At 37.4% G+C, this 19,045-nt stretch overlaps 1 protein-coding gene across 4 annotated transcripts in view; it reads left to right on the top strand.

Annotated features, from left to right (window-relative positions):
• The window catches only part of ANO10 (anoctamin 10), a 130,000-nt gene that overhangs the window by 65,333 nt on the left and 45,622 nt on the right, over positions 1-19,045 (top strand). The gene's annotated exons all lie outside the window — the stretch shown is intronic.

Below are 19,045 nucleotides of genomic sequence, written 5' to 3'. Positions count from 1 at the left end.
TGACTAGAACTACTCAAAAAAGAATTTCTACTCTGTACTGAACTTGAACATAGGCAACATTTTTACCTGTTATCCTCGTTTTGTACCTCTGGGGTTTTTTTCATATTTTTAGATATTCCTGTTTGAGCACAAATACAACACATTCTTGTAGGAGAAGTCCTACCGTTGCTTTCTAAACCAGTGTTCATGACCTCAGAGCTCATTATCAGAAATTGAACTGTGATGGGAGAGGGAGGGAGTTTGGCCTAAACATACCGACAAAATATTTGCATGAGAAAATAAAACACACACATTTAACACTATTCTGCTATTTGTGGAGTAAGCTTGCTGTTTTTAATTTTGATATGAAAATTAATTTATTTCTAAATGCTAATTGTTCCATTCATCAAGCAACAAATGAGATGGCAATGTAGAAGGAGTTTCTGGATGTGTGTTCAGAATTTTATTTGCATAGATTCTCCTAGAACACAATGTATTTTTTATTTTAGTGGAATCTGTGGTGTTCGGTAAGACAAAGAGCACGAAGGGAATAATTTCTGAAGTTACTGATAAAACCTCATGAGAACTCCTGGCCTCATTTATGAGTGCAGTAGTATTGGCTTATTGACCTGAAACACTTGAAATAACTGTCTTAAACATCTTATGTAGAGGCTGGATTCTCCAGCTGAACTACCTGGGCACTGAAATAATGTTATAGCTAATAGTATACAAATTTTTTGTTTGTTTGTTTTTGTTTTGTTTGTTGTTTTTTTTTTTTAAAAGAAGTGATTTGCTGTCTCAAGAAGTAGAATAGTCCTAACATTCTTAGGCCATGAGACTGATGTGCTGGGGTAGTTGTGCATCCAGGTTCTTGAAAAGATAATATAGAGTTATCATCAAATGGGGGACTTTAGATTTCAGCATTTTAATGAGGCCTGCTCCTCTGATTTGCTGCACAGCAGTGGGAAAGTGGATTAACCTCAATCTTTTTTTTCAGCAATGTAGCAGGGAGAACAATTTCACTCTTTTATAACAGATGGTATGAATAGTTTATTTTATGATGCAAGTTCAAAGTGATTTTATAGTACTGTAATCCCTCTTCCAGCTCGAGATGAAGTAGTATACAGCAACCTAGTAGGTAATCAAGAAACTGGCATTTGGGATTGTTGAAGGCTAATGAAGCTTAAAAGGTTCGCATTTGACTTGTTGATGGGAAATACTAAAATGGAAATACTAATGGTCAGGGGGCTTTACTGGTAAATTGACCTAAATTTTCTGAAAAGGTATGAGACTCCTAATTTAATGTGTCACTTAAAAGCGCATTTGACTGCACTAGTCTGCACTGGGAGTTCACAGAGTAGGTAGACTAAAGGGAAGATAGGTCGAAGTGTGTGTGGGTACTACAAGTTACCTATTTTGATCTGGAACTTCTGGGCCACATCTGACAAGAAAATTATCTCTGAACATCTACTCAGCAATTTTAGAATACTGCTTTTGCCCCAGCTTCCTTTGTCTCTTTGTTGTTTTTAATTAGAATGAATTTCTCGTTATGTGGGCCTTGATCCTGTGGCGGTGGACATCTGTATGTTTGCTTTTCTGTAACTTGAGTGAGTTTTCTTTAGCTATGTAATTGAGGGGCTGCTGAACCAGTAAAACCAAGATTAAATGTTTGGTGATGAGGGGCTCACATTAGTTTGATGATAGAGTGGCCTGCATAGGTAGGCAATGACAGGGGAGATCCAGCAAGCCAAGTGGTCTTTATACTTCGGGAAAGTGGATTAAGTCAGTAATTTCATTGTACATGTAGTGTTTCACAGTTTCATCCCAGAAGCTTGAAGATGATGCATCACTCCTGATTTTGTTTTGAGGTGCATGTGTGAATGTTTGAGATGACTAGATGGTGAGCTAGGATCTTGGCTTACAGAGCCATGTCCAAAATTGTCAGAATAACATATTAATCCATATAAAGACTTCACAGTTAACCACTGGTGTCCAGTTAACAGCACTACAATAGTGTCAGGAACAGAAAGACTGAATTTTACTGCATTTAGCTAAATGGAGCCATGAGGTTACTGAGGTTACAGTGCTTCTGATTAATCTTTATGGCCTTCTGTTGCTGTTAACTATCCTTTCATTCTGAAGAGAGGGTGGTTTACTAGACTTCACCATCCACCTGCCACGGAATAGCATTCTATATCCTATGACCTAGTACTTTATTCAGATTTAAGTAACTCTTTGCTGGAATATTCAGTACGTTCTGTTGGACTGCCTCCATCCAGTGACTGATATATGACAGCTTTTTCCCCTCTCTTATTTGGAGAGTTCATCAGCTGTAAAGGCTGGAATTAGCATTTTCTGAAAAAAAAAAAACAAAACCAAAACCAAAACAAACAAAAACCCCCCCAGCTGTTTCTATCTTTAAATTTCAAGTTTTTTTCTTTGCTTATTTAGTATTATTGAGAATGGTGTCTGAGTTAGTGAAGATACAGCTTTGTGTGATCCCCCACCCCCACCCCAGCGTAAGTCAGAAATTAAGAAGCAGCTTTATCTCCTGGTAAGCCAGTGATCTTCAATCAGAATACAGTAATTTTAAAAGGATTGAGAATGAACATATCAAAACAGGTATGAAGACCTTTCCTAAAATATTCTCCAGTATTGTAGTCTTGATGTCTTTGTTTAAATAAAAATAGTTCACAAAAATTTTTCTAATATTCTCCATTTCATATCAAGTTAAAGGTTTTCTGAAGTCTTATGCATTCCTATTAAAATATTGAACACATCATTAATGCTATACAGAAGTCCCAGAGATGTGTTGTAAAATGTGAGACCTCTGTGTCCATTGCAGATGAATAAACCTATTAAGTACAACACTTTGCAGCATAAACAATCTATTTTAGTAGTTAGCTTCAGTATTCATAACAAACTAGAAACTGTACCTCATTTTTTTTATATTGTGTAAGTTACACTTAGACAATTTTTAAAGCTTGAAAATGACTTTTCTGCAGGAATATAGTATTATAAAAAGGGTTTGGAATATTTCTTCTATTCAAGCACTTATTTCCTACTGAATTCAACTGGTGAAATTTTTATGGCATTTACTCTTAAATTTAAGAAATAGGAAAACATAAGTCTCCCCTAACTTCTAACTACATGAAAGCTAATATCTGCCTGAAGCTAGTTGCCTGGGCTACTGTATGGGCAAGGAGGATGTATAGGCACCTGCAGAGGGTCATTCCTGCCTTTGTTTGGAATGGAACGATTTGCCATCTGGGGATGTGGAGTCAATTATCTTTGGCTACACTTGATTTCTTAGATAACTAAAGTTAGATGAAAGAAAATTTCATACATGATGTTTACTTACTTTTGCTCAACAGAAAAAAAGACTTGATCCTCCTTTGGATGCCTAGCCTTTAATTTCAGGGTAATTATTAGTATTGGTTCTCTGTTTCAATGACTCAAATACTTGGACAAACTGTAAGTAGAGTAAAACAACTTTTAAAATACAGGTGTCTGATTTCAAGCGTCTGCATGTAGGTAAGAAAGTAGCATTGACCTGATTTTCAGAACTAGAGCACTGCTGGTTGTGCCAACAAAAATACAGCCTGCTGACACTTTCTCAGAAACTGGTTTTCAGCACATGCTCTCTGAACACATGTGCTGAGGTATGTGGTGGTAGGGGACTGCTTCTCATTTTTAATTTCCCAAGTTATTGTCCCACCATGATAATGTTTGATATTCTGTTACGTGGAAGAAGACGTGTTCCCCTTTTAGTCTTGTTCTGCTTCTATGCTCAGAGCAAGAATAGAGAGGTGGCGTAGAGTGTTTTATTTTGTCTTGTGAACTTCATAGTTAAATAAGTTTTGCAGAAAAAAAAGACTGCTGTTAATGTTTTGAAGAGGAGCCGTCAAGGTGAGCTTGTGTTTCACCATTCAGCACTAATAGTTCTTTTCTAATCGTAAATCTATGCCTTTTTGCTCATTTGGAGTTGACAGTTAATGGCTTTGTGGTTGATCAAAGCTGTGCTGTTCAAAGCAGAAGTCCTTGGTCTGAGTCATCGCTGTACATGGAGTGCGTGGGACCAAGGAACATGCAGTTAACTACTGGACTGATTTAAAATGGCCTTGCCCAGAACCAGATTAGGAATTTTATGTCAGATTATGCTGCCTTATGCTCCTACCCATCTTCATGCAGCACATGACCCACCCCTGCGCACTTTAGTGGGAAGGCTGCTGCTCTTAGCTGGCTTTCTTCTGCACAGAGTGAATGCTCTGCTGATGGACTGTAAGCAGCAAAGGCTATTTGCACTATTTAAGCTTAAGTAGTTAGTGAGCAGGGGAACACGAGTCTACCCCCTCACAATTGGAAACCGTTAATCATTCAAGATAAAAACGAAGCTAGTATTCTTGAAAATGCTTTTAGTCTATTAAAAAACCTTGGTTTTATAGTTTTATAATTGCTCAGCTGTAAGCACTTTCAGATACACGGGGTTACATTTCTTTGCAGGTGAATATTTAAAAGCAGAATTCATAAAATAATTTTGTGTAAAGAAGATCTTTCATTTAGAAAATTTTAGCAAAGTTAATACAGGTCATGGAAGAATAGACTGCCCACTGGGAAGCATTTCATTGCATAAAAGGAAGAAATATGATGCACTACAGAGGTGGTGCAGTTTGTGCAGTCATCTCTCCAAGACCTATTATTGACTAAAGGTAACAACGTGCATTTCAGATATCAGACCTGGTTGGCGTTTCAAACCTGCTAGTTATGAAGCTATTGAATATAGTCTCATAGCACAGGAAAAGAACATTAAAACAAGCCCGAAGCTTTGTGAGCATCATGATTTTTAATCATTCATATTTAATTGCAAGTTCTTATTGGCAAAATTGGATTTTGCAACTCATTATTGCCTTATGGAAAAAAGCAAGTCTGATCTTAATACCAGTTTTCTCCCAGTGCCACAGTCTAACCAGATGTACTTTCAAAAAGCATACGTAGATGTGTGTAAAGAAAATACATATTAGATTTGAAGCAAATAATGGTTGTCTTCACTTTATTCCTTTCTCCTCATTTAAGAGAGACAAGTATGTGTTCTGTAAAACAGATCCATGTGTGATGATACAAGCAGCTTTATGTTCAGCAAATTGTATGACTTTAAATGAACCTTTTTTTAAATGCTGCTGTTATGCAAATATCTAGATACAGAAGACACAGAACACCTGAAAACAAAATGTGAGCCATCACCCTAGGTTTCGTATTTATAGAAATTCCTTAATGGCTGAATCCTTATAATTCTTGTAATAATCCTGGATGCTAAACCATTTCTATCTCCTGTGTGGAATGGGCCAGGATTGTTGCATACAAGTGAGTGGTCCTGTGCATCAGTCTTTTGGCTTACACAAGGTTGGCATATTAATCACATGAATGTGCTCTCACAGTAACATCAGGTATAGAGAACAGAGGTGAGCGCTCTGGAGGCATAGAACCTCAGCTTTGTGGAGCTTTGGTCCACAGCAGAAGTCATTAGAGTGCATTTTTAAAGGCAGTTTGTTGAGAACTGGCTGTGCAAGTTACAGATTCATCAGAGAAGCCCAGTAATTCATCCTGTTAAGCATATCCTGTTGCTGACAGTGCACAAAAGACTAATTTTACTGTGCAGCAGCAAGTTCACCTAGAGATAAGTTTGACAATATTCTAAAAGTATGAAGGAGAATTTAAATTATTTTGTAAAGGTCAGCTGTATATATTTAAGCTTTAAAAAAATAATCAAAGGACAAAAGAATTGAATAGGCTATGCAAAGATAAGATTGCTGGCGCGGTGGGGAATAAAAAGGAGGGAAAGAAAGAGAGGTGAACTTTTAACCCAACCATGGATAAATGAAATTTGTGTCCCTCAAAAGCAAAGCACTGTCAGAAAGATTACCCCTACTAACAACCAAGAATGTCCTTAATGAGATCAAGGGATCAAACCTCTGACAGAACAGGATAACAAAGCACCTCTCTGATCAATGCAATTGTATCTTGTCTGTTTTGTAAAACTAACCTCTATCTCCTTTGGTGTTATGGCAATAAAATTAAGTAAATCTTTCCATAATGACATTATTTCCTTTATAAATCATATTTTAGAATTCTAAAGCATGTTTTGTATTCGCTTCAGGAAACCCAAGTTGACACAGAAACTCTCACAATTTACCTGATTTTGAAGTCTAAGTATTCATGTTGGAAGAATAATGATGATAAAGACTGGCTTACATCTTCAGAAGAATCTTGAGCGTCAGTGGTCCCCAAGTGTTTTTGCTTTGAACCATATTACCTAACGCTTTTTGTCTGTGTGAGAGGAGTTAGGCAAAAATAAGGAAATGTAACGTGGAAAGATGGCAAAGTTACTTAAAGCTTAAAAGTCCTTTCCCTGCAAAACAACAATGGAAAACCTCCAAATTTCTAAAAACCTGAGCCAGGATAAAATGTGGTGATATGCATGTGTAATGTGTTTAATGATACAGTGTGTGAAACAGTAACTGATTTTAAAAGATCGGGTACCTGCATGAACGTGTAAAACAAAATGAGAAGCAATACTGCATTTGGTACTTCTCTCATTTACATTTGGCATCCCTGCAAATTCTGAAGAGGATCCAGATGCTTTTCAGGTCTGAGGTGGCAGGGTAATATGCTTGTTCCCATTGGAAGTGAGCAAAACAATATAATTTCATTGTATATGTCTGCTGACTAGTAAAGCTGTTTCTGGCTTGAGAGAGCTAGGTATCTGTGATGCTAAAATGATTCATCATAGAAATGGATTTTAAATTGCTATACACAGCAAAATCATCCTGTCAAACCCAGAACCTGTCAGTACTATCAGAGAAAGGTAATGTTCTTCTGGGTTGAAAGAAAAATATACTCAATTTTTTAAATCATAATACTTTTATGTCATGCTGGAAGGTCTTACTTTTCAATACTGTTTGACTGAGAAATTTTTTTCCTATGTTTGAGACATACTGATGTTTCTTCTCCCAGTAAAAATGCTAGATGAGATGTTAGGAAAAGAGTGTGAAGTAGCAAAAATGAGTTATGAGGCTGTTATCTGACATGACTTTAACCTTTTAGGATTTTTGTGTGACATTTTACTATGTTAGAAGGTAATTCTTTAATTGTTATGTCGCAAAAGCCTACACAACTTCAAGTACTGCCAGATTCCTCAAACATTCCAGGACAAGTTCTCACATTGTGTTTTTTTTAACCTTTTTGAGTATATTGGGAATATTACTTCTATATATATGGATATGTGGTTTTGGATTATCGAAGAACACTTGGTCAAGGATATAAAAGAGAAAAAAACCCAGATAAAATCTAGGCCAAGAGGTTTGAGGGATTTCTTCTCTCAAGTAACAGCCCTTAAAGGACTTCTAAGGGAAGAAGGCAGGCTTGCAGCAAAGTAACATTTTGAACCCTGAAAATTTTGTTCACGTTGTGCCTGTTCACTCTGTTATTAGTTTTTCTGGTCAAGATTCATGTGACTGTTGAGGGGGTCTGTGTTTGGATAAAACATGTGCAGTGCAATGATCTTCAATGATCTCACTTTTACAAGCGTCTGTCTTTTTAAGGCAGAAATTGCATTAATTTATCAGGACTGCCTATTTTTAGAGGTGATCACCTGCCTCTGTGCTGCAGGAGTTATCTTGTTGCTTCTGGAGACAGCAGGACTTGGAGATGGTGAGCTGGCTCACGTTGCCATTCAGGGGCAGTGAAGCTGACGGAGTGGTGGCATATCACAGCTGATTCCAAGGCACGCTCTGTTTGCAGCAACAGCCTTGCCCTTGTGCACCAGGCTTACTATCCTGTACACTTGCATCCTTTTGTCTTTCTCCATATGCTTCTCTAATTTTTCCTGCAGAACTCTCCTTACCCACATTTAGCACAAAAAGGAGTGACATTTTTGCTTCATCTAGGAGCTGAAGGAAAGGCACTGTAAAATACTTCCATTTCCAGCATTTCCTTAACCCAAAGAAGAAAGAGAATCACTTTTTGGTCTGGTCATAAGCAAAATGAATAAATACAAATGGTCCCCAGATTCAGGAAATGAGTATCTGCTTTTCATCAGTCCATCTGTGCAGACCCAGGACTGGTTCAAGATTCAAGTCTGCAGGATACATACTTCTATAATGCCATCCTCCTGGTTCACAGCAGGGCAAAATTACTACTGCTAGAAGTTATTCCTGTAGTGAGGTAATCCCTCTTCACAGGTTTCTCTCATTCCCAGATGAGTTTTGAAGCTGAAACACAGTCATTTTTGGTACCATCTTTAATTATGAGTAGCAGACCAGTCACAGGTACAGATGATTTCTTCCTTCAGTCCCTGGACTTTTCAGATTCCTGTGAATAGCACTGGTCAGCTCTGCTGAGATTCATGTGTGAAAAGTCTCAGCTTCCCACCTTTCTCTGCTTGCATGCTATTTTATAGTTACTCAAGGACCTGTTCAGGTTTAGTCACTGGTCCAAGATCTTGTCTGACATCTCAGCATTGCCCATTTGAGACGCTTGAGGCATCATTTAGGGCTGTGTTCAGAATTGCTCTTAATTCATTTAAAATTGAAAGTGGCCTTCTCAGCTGAGATCATTTCAGCCAGAGAATGAGTCAGCTGCAGGTTTTTAAGGCTGATTATTCCTGTGTGATAATGTTTCATAGCAACAAAGTGATGCTGAGCCCTTGCTGCAAGTTGACTCCCAAATGGTCTTAAAATTCTAATTGAATCTGTAAGTAGTGCTTTTTCTTTTTTCTTTCAGCCTTGCTATTTGTAGGGAGATGAGAAGTTGTGCTCACTGTGTGTTGCCAAAGCTGTTACACTGCTGAGATTAAACTGTTGTTTTTCTGTTCTGCCTGTAGTTCAAAAGGCCAAACCACCAAGTCTCAGAAGAAAACTGTGAATAACAGTCTTTGTTGCTGTAATATTGTTTTTGCCGGTATTCCTTTCTCCTCAGACATCAGAATTCAATGGAGAACCTCTTCCTCATTCAAATGTGATGGTTTTTGACGTGTCCCAGATGCCCACTGAATTTGTCAAGCAGTAAGCATTGGATTATGCTGATAGAAGTATAGTTTTGAAGAACAGTACTGCACTGATGCAGCTGTGTGTATCCCAATGTATAGGAGAGTTAGTGCTTTCTAGTCTTGATGTTGGGATTCACATTCTGACTCGTGCTCTCAGCTGATAGAGTGACTTGATGGTCGCTTATTGCCGCTACGGAGAACACAGCTTGTTCTTCCTCTCTTCCACTCTGTTTCCTCCCACCTCTCTTCTGGAGTCTGCACCATTTGATGGGCTTTGTGTTTCTTAAGGATGTAAGCAGTTCTGGAAGTGTTTTAGAGGCTGCTTTTATGTGAGTGCCTGGTTTGCTAAAGCTGGGAGGTGTGTTATTGGTGAAAAGCTCGATTGTATGCATAAGACCTCCAAAGGGATCTGCATTAACTGCCGTATTTTGTCTCAAAAGTGCGTTTGGCTCACAGTGAAAGATTCTCTTTGTCAGTTTGAACAGACCAGTTGTATTCCCAAGAAGTCAAAGCAGGTCAGCAGCTAAGGCTAAACTCTGGGCTGTGTTCTGCTGCACAGGTCTGCTGTGGCCATAAAAGCTGACATGAGAATTGCATGGCTACCTTCCAGCAGCTTTGAAGAACTCTCTTATAGCATGGGCAGGTACTGGTATTCCAAAGCAGAGAAAATAGTGTGTAATTTTGTGAATACCCATTCACAGAAAAGACAGATAACGTAGGCTTGAGGATGTACAGGTCTTCATTTTGTAAAGATACAGTTTTTATGCAAGCTTTTCAGGAGTTGGCAGCGTATCCAAACACCTGCTGCAATGTTTAATTAAAATAATCCAGCCAAGGGAAAGCTTTTCTTCTGACCTTTATTGAAAAGCAAAGGATTATTTGACTTTGCATTGTTCTGATATAAAAAAAAAATAATCTAGATTTTACAAGGAAAACGCAGGTGATGAGTTTCCAGGATTAAAATTGTTAATTTAATTTTTCCCTACTGAATTGTTTCAGATTAGATAGTTTTATTGTACCAATTTCAATTAATTTGTTCTGATTAAAGTTGTGCCGGAATAGAGACAACAACTAATCTGCAGCTTACTGCGTGATATATCACAATACCATTGTTTTTCTCTGATGAGTCATGGCCATGACATTTTGTTCATTATTTAACCTTGCATGGTTCACCTTTTGGTCCAGATTAAAAACTGTGCTGTGTCCTACAGAATATACTTACAGCTTCAAACAGAGGTAAAGCATGCCCCTTTCAATAGGGTGAATACACAGAATAAAGCTGTGCATTACACTGAATTTGTGAATCATTCAATGAAGATACGTTTGCAGTGTGGTGAAATATTCTGTTTTAGTTTAAATGTGTTTATTCAGATACTGTTCTTACCTTGGTGTAGTGAGGTGAACAGATTTTTCAGCAGGTATAATATTCTTGTTAATCAGTTCTGAAAGCATCATGAGAGTTGTATGTAAAACCAATAGTTGTTGGGAGAAATAAGCAAATATCTATGTACAATGTGATGCATCTAGTCGAATAACTTGTTATTCACAGCTAAAGGTAAAACTTGGGTGTTTATAATTTTTGAAGAATAACAGGCTGAAACTTCATTCTTAAAACTAAACCCCAGTTACTTTTCGTGTTACTTGCTGCTTGTTGACAGACAAAAGTATCAACTTTAGTATTTAAAATAGTTTAAATTTAATAGATGCAACATCACCTTTCCCTAGCATGAACTGAAGAAGAATGTCAGATTGACAAGTTTGTTGGTTGTCTCACAATCCCCAGAACTAACGTACAATTTGGGGAAAACCACTGTAAGGCTTACTAAAGTATAGGTGGATTTACTTTCATATGTGTATATTTTGATATCTTTGCTGAGTCTGTCCAAAACTCAATTGGGAGTTTTATACCTGTCCACTTTGGCTTGGACTAAGATAAATGAGGTCTGGTTGAGGCAGGAGCAAAGAGTTCTCAAAATCTGTGATGCCTACAGTAGGTGACAATTTCTGTTTGTCACTGAACTGACTTACAGTAGCTTCTGCTGTGGCCCTGGCAGACATAATGCTTCATATCTCCTTGTTAATCCTGGGCTATCAGGTTGTGTAACCAAAGAGGAATTTCTGAGTCCTGACAAACAGAATTCTTTAAAAAATGTAAATACGTGCTGTAAACTACTTGCATCTTTTTTTTTTTTTATAGAGAAAAATGTGTGGCTTAAAGGTGGAAAGAAGTATAAGTTTTGAGGATTAATAGGCAACAGCAAACTTTTTTTTTCCCTTCCTTGATGTGGAGCATTAGGGCATTTTGACAATAAACTATACCTGTCAGAATGGGAGCCAATATGTAATGTTAGCAATCAGCTAAGAGGCACTTCATATTGCTTGGTATTAATCATACTGTCAATTTTAATTCCACAGGCATCCTTCTCTCCACTTTTCACTTAGAATTTATTTCAGAGCGTGATCAAAGCTCTGCTGTTCATTACATTCAGCATTAGCTAATTTGGCTTTTGGCAACTCTTCTCCCAGTTCTTATTAAATGCTAGCCATAAATTGAGATAAGGGCTGTGCCAAAACATTTCAGGATTATCAAACGGAAACATAGAGATGGGTGCATTATCATACTGCTTTCAAGACTGTTGGGTTGCTGCAAAATTAACCATTAGCAAATATTTAGAAGCTACAAGACAAATTTACACCTACAGTGCTTTTTTCATGTCTTTTGAATTGACTACAGGATGCAACAAATGTGAGAAAAATCATGTCTTAGAACATTTCTGAAAGACTCATTTGTGTATGTTGTGTTTTAATAGACACTTTTATAGAGACAGTTCTGCAAGTGTGCTGTATCATAAAATATTTTGGGTCACTGAATATGCTGTGTTTATAAAACAAGATTATCAGAGTAACTGGTTTTTTCCCAAGCTGCAGTCAGTCAGAAGTCTGTGTACAAGACTGGTATCAGAGGTTCTTCTATATGAATTTTTTCTTTTAGCAGGTGTTTCTAGAACCCGCTGAATGGTTAATTTCGTGTGATAGACCTAAAAATGGGCAATTTGCCTGGAGAGACGGGAGAGTGTTGGTTGGGTATGTAAATAAAACACTCTACCTTTCCAACCCTTGCCCCTCTTTTTTCATGCTTCAACATCTCAAGAAGTACTTAAACAATTCAGAGAAAGTACTGAAAAGGTAATCTGAAAGCAGGCTTAAAAATACCAGTGTAAAAGTTCTGTAAAAAGGCTTGAACAGATATGTAAAAGCTGAGAAATAAAGAACTAGTGGCATTTTTGCAGCATCAAATCAGTCAGTGACAAAATTTCTATAGATTCTATAGATTTCCAGGCTGTCTCACATCCTAATTGCTATTGTTGGAGAAAATTATGGAGGACAGTTGGGCATCTAAATCTTTTCAAAAAGACTAATAAAACCAGATACTGTTTCAGTTCATTAGTGACTCAACATGATGTATAACAGGTGTGGTTTAAACATTAGTTAAGAAATAATCTATAAATAATTAGAAAATTTATTCTTAAAGAATACTGAATCACTAGAAAATATAAAAGTTGACATAAGACAAAAAAATTGTCACAGCTGTGTGGTTGATCACTTTACTTGTGCTTTCAACTTTATTAGCATGTGCATTGGTAGAATATTTATTTATTTAACATATTGCCCTGATGACTTATGTTTAAGGTATCCGGCTTAAATACTTCCTAAGGCTTTCCAAGAGCAGGACTAAGTTTCAGAAGTAGTACTGGCTTGCTTTCCAACTGGTCTTGTAGAGCTTTTTTGAAAACAGAAGGAGTACAAAAATATGGAAGGGCAGAAGAGACCAGCTTCCTCACTAGGAGGTGATGTTTGCAATATTTTAGTTTATTTTTTGCTTTGCTTAACCCATTGCCTTTGCAGTTACTTCCTGGAAACATGAACAGAGAATCTGCTTCCTTAGAGATTATCTTTACCTTTTTTTTTTATTCTTTCATGTTGTTTTTATATGTTAGTCTTCTACTCAGGAGCACTGGTCTGGAATGGGCTTTTTTTCAATAGTGGTAGTTACATGAAGCAACTGTAGATTTTAGAATAAATTTACTTCTGAAAGAAACCAATTCAATTGTCTCGAAGCTTAAGGCCAAGACTTAACCGGAAAGAGGGGTGTATCAGTGCTACTAGAGGCCAGTGCTGCTAATGTATGTAACAAAAACAACCCCGGAACTCCTGCTGTAGCTTAATACTTGTTTCCATGGTTGAAATATGTCTCAGAACTGCATCTGGTATCTTTTTCAGTGTAGATTTCCACTCATGAGGTTTTGTATTGGATTGGTAATAAAAATACAGACCAGAATTTCTGCACTAATTAAAACCATTTCAGAAGCATAAATAAAAGGAGACTATGTGCAATTCATCTCTTCAGACAGGTGAATTTAGTACATGTCACGTTCTACTACTCCCAGGAAAAGAAAATACATATTGTGATTCGGACGTTAAATTTTAAGACTGAAATTCAGAAAATGACATGGGCATTAGCTTTTTAATCTACATTTAAGCCTGGGTTTAAATGGTTTTCTGACATAAATATCTTTATAGATATGCTTGAAACTAAACATAGGCTTAAATATGCTGTTGAGTGGGGCTAGATTTCACAAATGTGCTGGTATGGTCAATAAGAGATTTCAGATGTGCTCTTACTGATGGTCTGTGAGATGTTTTGTCAGAAATGTAGCTACGAGTGTTCCTTGGGTAGCCTCGGTGGGTTTGTGTGTGTGTGCGTGCGTGTGTTCATCATCTAAGAGGAAGAAATGCATTTTCTGTTACAAGTTATAAATGGACTGGATAATGTTGTCTCTGCTTACACTTTCTGACATGTTTTGTAATAAACTTATGTTTAGTTGCATCTATCTCAGCCATTATTTAATGGGGCAGGCAGAAACCCTCCCTGCTGGGTGGGGTTTTTTCAGTTTGGAGTTTTGAGGGTTTGCATTTTTACATAAATGCCTTCCTCCTTTTAAGAAAGGAAAAATATGTAAATATAAAAATAATATAAATACAGAGTGTTTATAAATAAAAATAAGATTACTCTTGTGTTGAGAAGATGCATTGCATCTGTGCTCTGAAGCAGCTGTGTGAAGGTTAACAGAAGGCTTACTCTGAAGAATGTGCTTTGTGATGCTCCTATGAGAAAACTGCCCAAACTTGGCAAAGATGGAAGTTTCTCAAACATCTTTGTTGTATGTGCTTTGTAGAGACTTGAAGGAGCGCAGCAGGTGTAAGTGGATGAACATTTCACCTGTACTGAGCACGTTCCAGTTGAGAGCTGAGACAGACTTCACTGTGCTGGAGTGGCAAGAGGCACTGAATCTGAGGCAGGGAGGCTGCACTTCGGTCCTCATATTTCCCTGGAGTTTTGGCTGGGAGGAGGAGAAAGCTTGTTGTGACTGAAATGCAGGAGAGCTGGGTTATGCTGGTTTGGGGATGAATGGGATAGACTGAGCATGAAGATTGTGTCAGGCATCTGGTCTGTAAGTGTGTGCATGCGAATGTCTGTGGGAAGAGAAGACAAAAGTCTCAAGCTGAACAGGGGATATGAAGAAGCCTTGAAATAGGACCAACATGAAATAACCTTTTTGTCATTCCCTTTCCCCCCCAGTATTTTGGACATGTCATTGGATAAAATGAATTTTTGAAAGGAACATCAGAGGTTTTTTTACTAAGGCATATTCCATTCCCATTTTATAAAAATTCCATAATAATATAAGGGGTGTGAGGTTTTAAAAGCAGCATTTATCAGTGTAGCAGAAGAAAGACCCTTTTTAAAGTCCCTCAGCTGTTATGATTCTGCTCCATTAGCAAGACTCTAATGAAGCCAGTTGAGTCTAAAAGTGGGAAGGAAAGTTTGGTTGTGCTTTCTTTTTATGTATATTGCAGAAATATTTGCTCATAAATTTATTTTATTGCTGTCTATTAAAGACAATTTAATTTAATTGAACCTCCCGAGCTTTGTGGAAATTTTTCTCTGCCTGTATTGCTCCCTTGACAGTTATTCTTTGCTTTCCTCTTTCTTGCCTTTTTTCTACCCTCAGAAAGATGCAAGACCCTCAAAGCTAAAAACTCTTGCCGCAGAGAGAAATTTGTTTTTCGGTCTGTTCTTAGTCTTTGATCTTAGCTTAGTTTAGTGTCAGAATACTGTGATCCAAAGTCCTAGCAAAGCATCTAATGATCTCCCTGCCTTCTGCTCTCATGGCAACATGATCTTGCAGTGATACTTTACATTTGCAAAGGCATTTTGCATAAGCCAGTCGAGAATAGAGGTTCAAAGTGATGTGCTGTTCTCAGGTGTTAGCTTTTGTGTAGTGTTCCTTATCTATGTGGAATTAGTAACCAGTGACCGTCTTGTTTCATAGTGCATACTGGTTCTAGGCTGAGCTAGGTCCAGATTTATGATTTTAATGGAAAGTTTTTATAAATATTAGATTCTAAAATAGGCTTTTGATAAAAAATTTTATTAAAGCCTCTCCAATCGGACGTTTGGCATGCACTTTTTCAGCTACCCAGCAGCACAGCTACTGCTTATATTCCTTTTTTTTTTTTTGAAGTTGAGTAGATTTTGACAGGAATTGCTGCAGTAAGACCACCATGGAAATCAAATTAGCAGTTCAAAATTCCAGCAATTTAACCCTAGTTTGCATTTTCTGTTTTAGAAGAGACAAGGTTGGGGACCCACTGCTGCCAAACACAGCTGCTGCTTCTGCTCTTGTCGGCGGCTTTGCAGAACAGAATAGTTCTTCTGGCTCTCTAAGCACCTGGCACAAGACCACAAAGAGTTTGATGGCACTGCATTTGTCAAGGGGGAGAGACTCATTGCTGTTTCTCTCTGTGCCCGCTTGGCAGATTGCATAATAGGAGGGGACTTTGCTGTTGGCATCAGAGAGCTTACAGCTTGTGTGAATGTTATCCTGGGTTTTGCTCACAGTGAAATAGTCCTCTTGTAATCATTACAAAGGGCATGTTCTTGGAAACAACACAGCTTTTTAATAGTTGCATTTAGAAATAATGGTTGGGTTTGTAACCTGATTTAACAAAAAAAACCCCAAACCTAACTCTATGACAAAATTTTAGCAGTGGACAAATATATTTGCACCAGTTGTGTAGCAAATTTTAATAAACTTCAGTATTTTCTTTTTATAATATATTCATACTAGCATTAATGTAACTTTATACTACGAATGGGAATTTTGCTGTCCATTCTGGTGATTTATAATGTACTCTTAAGGCAATTCCTTTTTTTGAAAGCAGATGGCTCCTCTTCATGGATCTGACTTGCAGGAATTATACTAAAACAAGATTAAGGAATCCATACAGAAAATGAATGATAAAATGAAGGCAACTACTCATCTCCCTCCTTTTTTGTCAGTTTCTTTTGAATAACTACTTACATTTCCTTGGTCAAATGGCAATTCTAAAATGGAATATAAACTGTTAATAAGATTAGATAAATTTTCTTTTAAAGAGATTGCCTGTATCATATGGCCCACATTTATAACTTCTGCCAGTTACCTTCCTGATTTTATTAATATTACTCCTAATTTGCTGGAGAAGTTATCTAAGGGAGGCTGTTGCTCTGATGGTTCACAGGGAGTTATGAGGTAGAACTGAACTGAATTTGCTGTCTGTTAAGTCCAACATGTTTTTCAAGATCACAGTCTTCCACAGAGACATCCCTCGCACTTCTGAGCACTTTGACTGATGCAGCTTTGTTTTGGTGGGAGGGAAAAGAACACAAAAAAGCTGTTCTGCGGGGGTAAACCAAAGGCCTGTCTAACCCAGTCATCTTTTTTTAGTGGCTCATAGTGGATGCCTAGGAAAAAGGATGACAGTAGGGCAAGGAAATATAGTGACTTTCTCCATCAGGATTCCAACTTTCAAGCAGCCCTCTCTGGCTTCAAGGCTTTCTGAATCAGAGGTTCCACCTTCGTGTTTGAAGCTGTATCCTCGTGTTTACAGACTATGAGTTGTGCTAGCATGAAAACTGTCATCTTTTCTGACAAACAGTTTGTGTCAAAGGCATTTTTCAATACATGTGGTAACAGGTAGCCTGTTGCCAAAAAAAGCCATCTCTGGAATACTGCTGAGCTGCTGGGCTCTGATCAGCTGATACAACAATAAAACTCATCACATGGTGAAGTAGTTAAAACACGTTGCCCTTCTAAAGCTATTTTTTAAAAAATACAGTGCTTTCCAGGATTAACTACAGCATTGTTGTTGGTTTTATTTCTGGTTTCCCTAGATGTCTCTTACCCTATTCGTTCCTCACCCCTACAAAAATGGGAAAAACGCAGTCAGTCTCTGTCCTCCATAATACTATTTACATTTCCCTGAAATGATTTTAATTTATTTTCTTAAGACTTACTTGGATCTGGAGCTACTTTGAAGTCATTGTAAAGTTACTAGCTTGGCTTATGTTTTCAAGGCTCTTCAAGCAGCAGTGGCTGAACAATTACGGTTCCAAAATCTGATTCTTGCTCTTTAATATGATAAAAAATTACAATTTTTTCTCTTATTTAGCAAAGTGCGATAAACCCCAGTCCAAAGGGCTTTGGGCAGTTAGAAGCTACGTTTTGTGATGCTGAGTCTTTTTTTTTTAAAACTGAAATGTCCATTTTAACTTTTCAAAAAAATATCCCTGTCGAAATACCTCGGTTTCTGCTAGTTCTGTCAGTGACTTGCCTTAGTGTAAGTTTTTACCTTAATCCTGTTATCTAGTTTTGAGTTAGTCCAAATTTGTTCTCCTTATTTTCCTGTTTCCAGACCAAAATTTTATCTGTAGATTAGTTACTCCCCTTCAACCTGTAATACCTTATGACTCTATTCTGCACAGGAGTATTGTTTGTCTTATGTTTTATTCTTGTCTTCAACATTTTACCTTTTTCCATTTAAGAGTTGCCCCCAACGGTAGCTCTGAGACACCTTCTTACTGTTAGGTATTTCTAGCATAAACCAACGTTGTTTGCGCGCTCTCTCTTCCCCTCCCCCCCATAAAAGTTCCTTAACAGCGGGCACGATTAAGTTGAGTGGGAAAACAAAATCTGTATGAGTGGGAGAATGTTTTACTGTTGACATAGTCTTTTTTAATAATGCGGTCTTACCATTGCATTACACAGCGGAAATACTAATTGCTTCATTAACCTCTTAATCTGTGTTCAGGTTTTCACTGATGATGTATTAGTGTTACATTAATTTTCAGCCTTCCTTTCACATCTTTAAAGTATTATTCCTTGCACTAACAGTTTGTTTCCCAGACCTACTAACTGTTTTTCTATAATACAGTTTTTAAAATAGTTTCATATAAGGCTCTTTGCTGTTGTTCTCTTACTCATTACTATTATCTGATTTCTTAGTTTAACTCTTCCTTGTTTATTGGAATCGGCTTATTTAGAGTTTCACTACCACTCCTGTCAAGTCTGTAGTGGTTTTGCTAGCTTCTTGTTTAAGTCCAGAATCTCAGGGATTTTTGGTCTGTTACGTTGTTATTCATGTACCCAAGTGCATCAAGATAATATAGTTCAGCAAAATGTATTTCAGAAAGGAGCACTGATCTGCTCCATTTTATAAAAGTTGAGGGAAATTTCATCAATGGCTTGGACATGCAATCTAAATTTAAGCATGTCTGAGTATCATTGTGTCAGTGGAACGTAAGCACATGCTTAAAAGTTAAACACAAATATATGTGTTGCCTTATATTGGTCAGGGCTTTCATGGCTAGGAACAAGTCCCTGTGTGCAAACACGCAGCATACTTTAGCTCAGCCCTTGATAAAATAAGATTTAGTGATTCTTGTTTAGATTATGCTTATATTTGACAAAAATGAAGAAACAAAAATGAAAAAACAAAACCACTGACTTGACAGTTTGACAGTTGTTTTTGGTGAGACGAGAGGGATTGCATGTTTAAGTGAAATTTAAAGACTGGTCAATGACTAGGTTCAATAGAACTTTATGCTTGTTATCTCTTAAATAAGTTTATAATTTTTTG

This window comes from Phalacrocorax carbo, chromosome 2 (genome assembly GCF_963921805.1).
Source record: "Phalacrocorax carbo chromosome 2, bPhaCar2.1, whole genome shotgun sequence".
Classification (NCBI taxonomy): Eukaryota; Metazoa; Chordata; class Aves; order Suliformes; family Phalacrocoracidae; genus Phalacrocorax; species Phalacrocorax carbo.
This window is presented reverse-complemented; position numbering and strand designations above follow the sequence as displayed.